The sequence below is a fragment of the Oncorhynchus gorbuscha genome, linkage group LG11 (genome assembly GCF_021184085.1).
Source record: "Oncorhynchus gorbuscha isolate QuinsamMale2020 ecotype Even-year linkage group LG11, OgorEven_v1.0, whole genome shotgun sequence".
NCBI classification, from domain to species: Eukaryota; Metazoa; Chordata; class Actinopteri; order Salmoniformes; family Salmonidae; genus Oncorhynchus; species Oncorhynchus gorbuscha.
In genome coordinates, this window is record NC_060183.1 from 14,455,734 (window position 1) to 14,461,714 (window position 5,981).

The window sequence follows — 5,981 nt, forward strand, 5'->3', positions numbered from 1 at the left end:
TGTGCCTAGGGGGGCATATGAGGGAGGGAATCCTGTCACCTGCTTTGTCTCTGTGTGTGTCTCTCTCTCTGTCTATCTCTTTCTCTCTGTGTCTCCAGGCTGTTTCCCCATGTGATCGTTTGTCTGTAGAGATCTATAAAACAGACTAGATTACTTTATTGCCCTCTAGGGAGTGTTCCCATACAGTCGCGATCAGGTTACAAACACACACATGTGCAGGCTTACACACACACACACACACACACACACACACACACACACACACACACACACACACACACACACACACACACACACACACACACACACACACACACACACACACACACACACACACACACACACACACACACACACACACACACACACACACACACACACACACACACACACACACACACTTTCTGAAATAGAGTGTAATCAATCTGATACAGATCTCAATCACTTGTAGACCCATGCAGACACACACACACTTAAAAATCGCACACACACCCCAGCTAGCACATTTGGTTCCTCGAAGGTTGTGGCAACGTGTGATTTCTGTTTCAGATTAGTTCCGGGAACGAAGCCCTAAGTTTCCTAAACATTCTGAGAACAAAAGCGAACATTCCAGACTGTTCTGGGAACGTTTGTTTTTAGGTTGTAGGGAGGTTTTACCTGTGTTCCTTGAAAGTTTTCCCGGGATGTTTTTATCAACGCTCCTATAATGTCAATTATAGGTTATTTGAAAGTAATTAACTAATATCTTGATAACAAAACTTTCAGAAGATTTAGAGAATGTTTCCTTAAAATAACTGTCCAGTGTTTCTAGATTTCTATGAAAAATGACCTATAATTAATTACAACATGAATTATAACAGTATGTTAACGGTATAACGGTATGTTAAAAATAAGCTTTTCTGTGTTGGAATGGCGTGGTTGTACCCCCAAAACAGAATTGTTTGGGGCGTATACCTGTCATTGCAAATATTACTGTGAGTAGTGTTGTTGAAAATCTAATCAATTAAGGGAGAAGAGACTTTTGATTTGTTCAAACAATCAGTTATTTATATCGATTCATTATTGCAATAATTGAGCTGGTCAACAACCCGCCCGACAATACAGAGAATGCAAAGGGTTTACAGTGCCTTGCAAAAGTATTCACCCCCTTGGCGTTTTTCTTATTTTGTTGCATTACAACCTGTAATTTAAATTGATTTTTATTTGGATTTCATGTAATGGACATACAGAAAATAGTCCAAATTGGTGAAGTGAAATGAAAAAAATAACTTGTAACTCAAAAGATTTTAAAAAATTATAAACGGAAAAGTCGTGCATGCACATGTATTCACCCCCTTTGCTCTTTTAAGCCCCTAACTAAAATCTGGTGCAACCAATTACCTTCAGAAGTAATATAATTAGTTAGATTGCACACAGGTGGACTTTATTTAAGTGTCACCTGTTCTGAAAGGCCCCAGAGTCTGCAACACCACTCAGTAAGGGGCACCACCAAACAAGTGGCACCATGAAGACCAAGGAGCTCTCTAAACAGGTCAGGGACAAAGTTGTGGAGAAGTTCAGATCAGGGTTGGGTTATAAAACAATATCTGAAACTTTGAACACCGTTAAATCCATTAGAATATGACATCACAACAAACCTGCCAAGAGAGTGCCGCCCACCAAAACTCACGGACCTGGCAAGGAGGACATTAATCAGCGAGGCAACAAAGAGACCAAAGATAACCCCAAAGGAGCTGCAAAGCTCCACAGGGGAGATTGGAGTATCTGTCCATAGGACCACTTTAAGCCGTACACTCCACAGAGCTGGGCTTTATGGAAGAGCGGCCAGAAAAAAGCCATTTGATGTTTGCCAAAAGTAATGTGGGAGACTCCCCAAACATATGAAAGAAGGTACTCTGGTTAGATGAGACTAAAATGGAGCTTTTTGGCCATCAAGGAAAACGCTATGCTATGCAAACCCAACACCTCTCGTCACCCCTAGAATATCATCCCCACAGTGAAGCATGGTGGTGGCAGCATCATTCTGTTGGGATATTTTTCATCGGCAAGTACTGGAGACTGGTCAGAATTGAAGGAATGATGGATGGCGCAAAATACAGGGAAATGTTTGAGGGAAACCTGTTTCAGTCTTCCAGAGATGTGAGACTGGGAGAGAGGTTCACCTTCCAGCAGGACAATGACCCTAAGCATACTGCTAAAGCTACACTCGAGTGGTTTAAGGGAAAACATGTAAATGTCTTGGAATGGCCTAGTCAAATCCCAGACCTCAATTGAGAATCTGTGGTATGGCTTAAAGATTGCTGTACACCAGCATAACCCATCCAACTTGAAGGAGCTGGAGCAGTTTTGCCTTGAAGAATGGGCAAAAATCCCACTGGCTAGATGTGCCAAGCTCATAGATACATACTCCAAGAGACTGTGGCTCTACAAAGTATTGACTTTGGGGGGATGAATAGTTATGCACGCTCAAGTTTTCTGTTTTTTGTCTTATTTCTTGTTTGTTTCACAATAAAATATATTTAGCGTCTTCAACGTGGTAGGCATGTTGTGTAAATCAAATGGTACAAACCCCCCCAAAATACATTTTAATTCCAGGTTGTAAGGCAACAAAATAGGAAAAAATGCCATGGGGGGTGAATACTTTCGCAAGCCACTGTATATAGAATCCCCAAAACTGCTAAGTCATGGTTGTTCCACCTACCTCTCCCCTGGTAGATCGGGCATCATAAGCTACCTTGTTTTCTTCTCGTTGCTATGTGTATTGGGTGTGTGAGGTCATAGAACACAAACAAGTCATAATGTTACTCCTTTCTGCCAATGGAATTTTGAATGACGCACGAAGCCAGCCTCCATATGTGCACAGCAAAATGCCTTCTTTGTTCCTTTAAGCAGAGAGCTCTTTACCATCACTGAGCTCCTATACCAAGCTCCTATTATACATCTTCAAATAATTATATAGGTCCATCTAATAGATCCTGCAAACATAGAATTTTTCCCTCACAGTAGAATACTAATTGGCCAGCTCATCCTCAGGAGGATGGCATTGGTTGGAGATGAAAGTTTAAGGTGTTTTTTCTCCAATTTATGCTTTGGCCACAAAGACGAGTAGAGGACGAGTCACCAACATTAGTTTGGGTATGAGTTATCAAAACTTTTAAAAGTTTGATTTTTTAATATGTTTTTTCAAACTTCCTTAAAACCTATTTGGGATAGGGGGCAGCATTTTCACATTTGGATGAATAGCGCGTCCAGAGTGAACTGCCTCCTACTCTGTCCCAGATGCTAATATATGCATATTATTAGTAGTATTGGATAGAAAACACTCTGAAGTTTCTAAAACTGTTTGAATGATGTCTGTGTGTATAACAGAACTCATATGGCAGACGAAGACCTGAGAAAAATCCAATCAGGAAGTGCGACATCTGAGGTTTGTAGTTTTTCAAAGCTTGGCCTACACAATACACATTGAGATATGGATGAGGTTGCACTTCCTACGGCTTCCACTAGATGTCAACCGTCTTTAAAAACTGTTTAGAGGATTCTACTATGAAGGAGGATCATGAGACCTCTGAGTCAGTGGTCTGGCAGAGGGCCTCGGTCTCATGACGCGCGCTCCCGACAGAGTTACCTCTCGTTCCAAGGCTTTTCTGAAGACAAAGGAATTCTCCGGTTGGAACATTATTGATGTTTTATGTTAAAAACATCCTAACGATTGATTCCATACATCATTTGACATGTTTCTAAAGGACTGTAACAGAACTTTTCGAGTTTTGTCTTGACGAAATGCTCGCGCCTCATGAAGATGGATTACTGGGCTGAACACGCTAACAAGTGGCTATTTGGATATACAGTGGGGCAAAAAAGTATTTAGTCAACTACCAATTGTGCAAGTTCTCCCACTTAAAAAGATGAGAGAGGCCTGTAATTTTCATCATAGGTACACTTCAACTATGACAGACAAAATAAGAAAACAAAATCCAGAAAATCACATTGCAGGATTTTTAATGAATTTATTTGCAAATGATAGTCGAAAATAAGTATTAAAAAATAATAAAAAATATTGACTGGTTTTCATCAAACTGTCCGGTCAAGAGGAAGCTGATCACTGTAACAAGTGCCTGTAATCTGGTTCAGGTTATTAATCAACATAACAGGGTGTTTACAAACACTACAGGGACAAGATCATCCACATGTATTGATCACATTTTTACTAATACTGTAGAACTTTTATCAAAGCTGTATCCATACCCGTTGGATGCAGTGATCACAATACAGTAGCTATATCCAGGAAAGCCAAAGTTCCAAAAGCTGGGCCTGAAATAGTATATAAGAGATTATACAAAAGATGTTGCTGTGAATATTTGTTGGTCTGATGTGATTAATAAGGAGCATCCATACGCTGCACTTGATACATTTCTAAAATTACATAATCCAATGATGGATAAACATGCACCTGTTAAAAAACTGTCTGTTAGAACTGTTAAGGCTTAAAGGATTGATGAGGAATTGTATGGTTGGAAGAGATGGTGCAAAAGGAGTGGCTAATATGTCTGGATGCAAATCTGATGCAGCCAGAGCCTTTCTCCTCTCCTGCGCTGCCAGAGTCTCCTGTCTGCCCAGCGCCGCCAGTCGGCCCAGCGTCACCAGTCTGCCAGGATCCGCCAGAAGTGCCAGTCTGCCAGGATCCGCCAGAAGTGCCAGTCTGCCTAGATCTTCTAGATCGGCCAGACAACCTGAATCATCCAGGTCCACCAGCCAGCCAGGATTTAATAATATAATAATATATAATAATATATGCCATTTAGGAGCCTACTACCTGCCTGAGCTTCCTCTCAGTACTGAGCTTCCTTTCAGTACTAGGCTTCCTCTCTGTACTGGGCTCCCTCTCAGTACCAGGCTTCCCCTCAGTACTGGGCTGCTTCGGTCCCGGGCTGCCCCTCTGTCCCGGGCTGCCCCTCTGTCCTGAGATGCCCCTCTGTCCTGAGCTGCCCTGCTGTCCTGAGATGCCCCTCTATCCTGAGTTGCCCCTCTGTCCCGAGCTGCCCCTCTGTCCCGAGCTGCCCCTCTGTCCTGAGCTGCCCCTCTGTCCCGAGCTGCCCCTCTGTCCCGAGCTGCCCCTCGGTCCCGAGCTGCCCCTCGGTCCCGAGCTGCCCCTCAGTTATGTGGGGATCAGGGTGAGGACTATTAGGCCATGGTCGGCGGAGAAGGTGGATTATCCTAGGACGCGAAGGGGAGGAACTAGGACATTTATGGAGTGGGGTCCACGTCCCGAGCCAGAACCGCCACCATGGACAGATGCCCACCCGGACCCTCCCTATGCTCTTGAGGTGCGTCCCGGAGTCCGCACCTTAGGGGGGGGGGTTCTGTCACGCCTTGGTCATTGTATCTTGTGTTTTTGTTATATGTTTGGGTAGGCCAGGGTGTGACATGGGTTTATATGTTGTATTTCGTATTGGGGTTTGTATTAATTGGGAGTGTGTATTATTAGGGGTGTGTCTAGTTAGGCTTGGCTGCCTGAGGCGATTCCTAATTGGAGTCAGCTGATTCTCGTTGTCTCGGATTGGGAACCGTATTTAGGTAGCCTGAGTGCGCGTTGTATTTTGTGGGTGATTGTACCTGTCTCTGTGTTAGTCACCAGATAGGCTGTAATTAGTTTCACTCGTTTGTTGTTTTCTTCTTCAGTTATTTCATGTACCGCATTTATCTTCATTAAAAGTCATGAGTAACCTACACGCTGCATTTCGGTCTGACTCTCTTCAAACAACAGACGAACTACGTTACAAAAACCATTAGATGTTGCCAATTATTTTAATAATTACTTAATTGGCAAAGTGGGCAAACTTATGCAGTAAATGCCAAAAACGAACAGAAAAAACAATGAAAGATAAGCATTGCAAGTTTGAATTTTGTAAAGTTAGTGTGGGAGAGGTAGAAAAAATATTGTTATCAATCAATAATAACAAACCTCCTGCCATTGACAA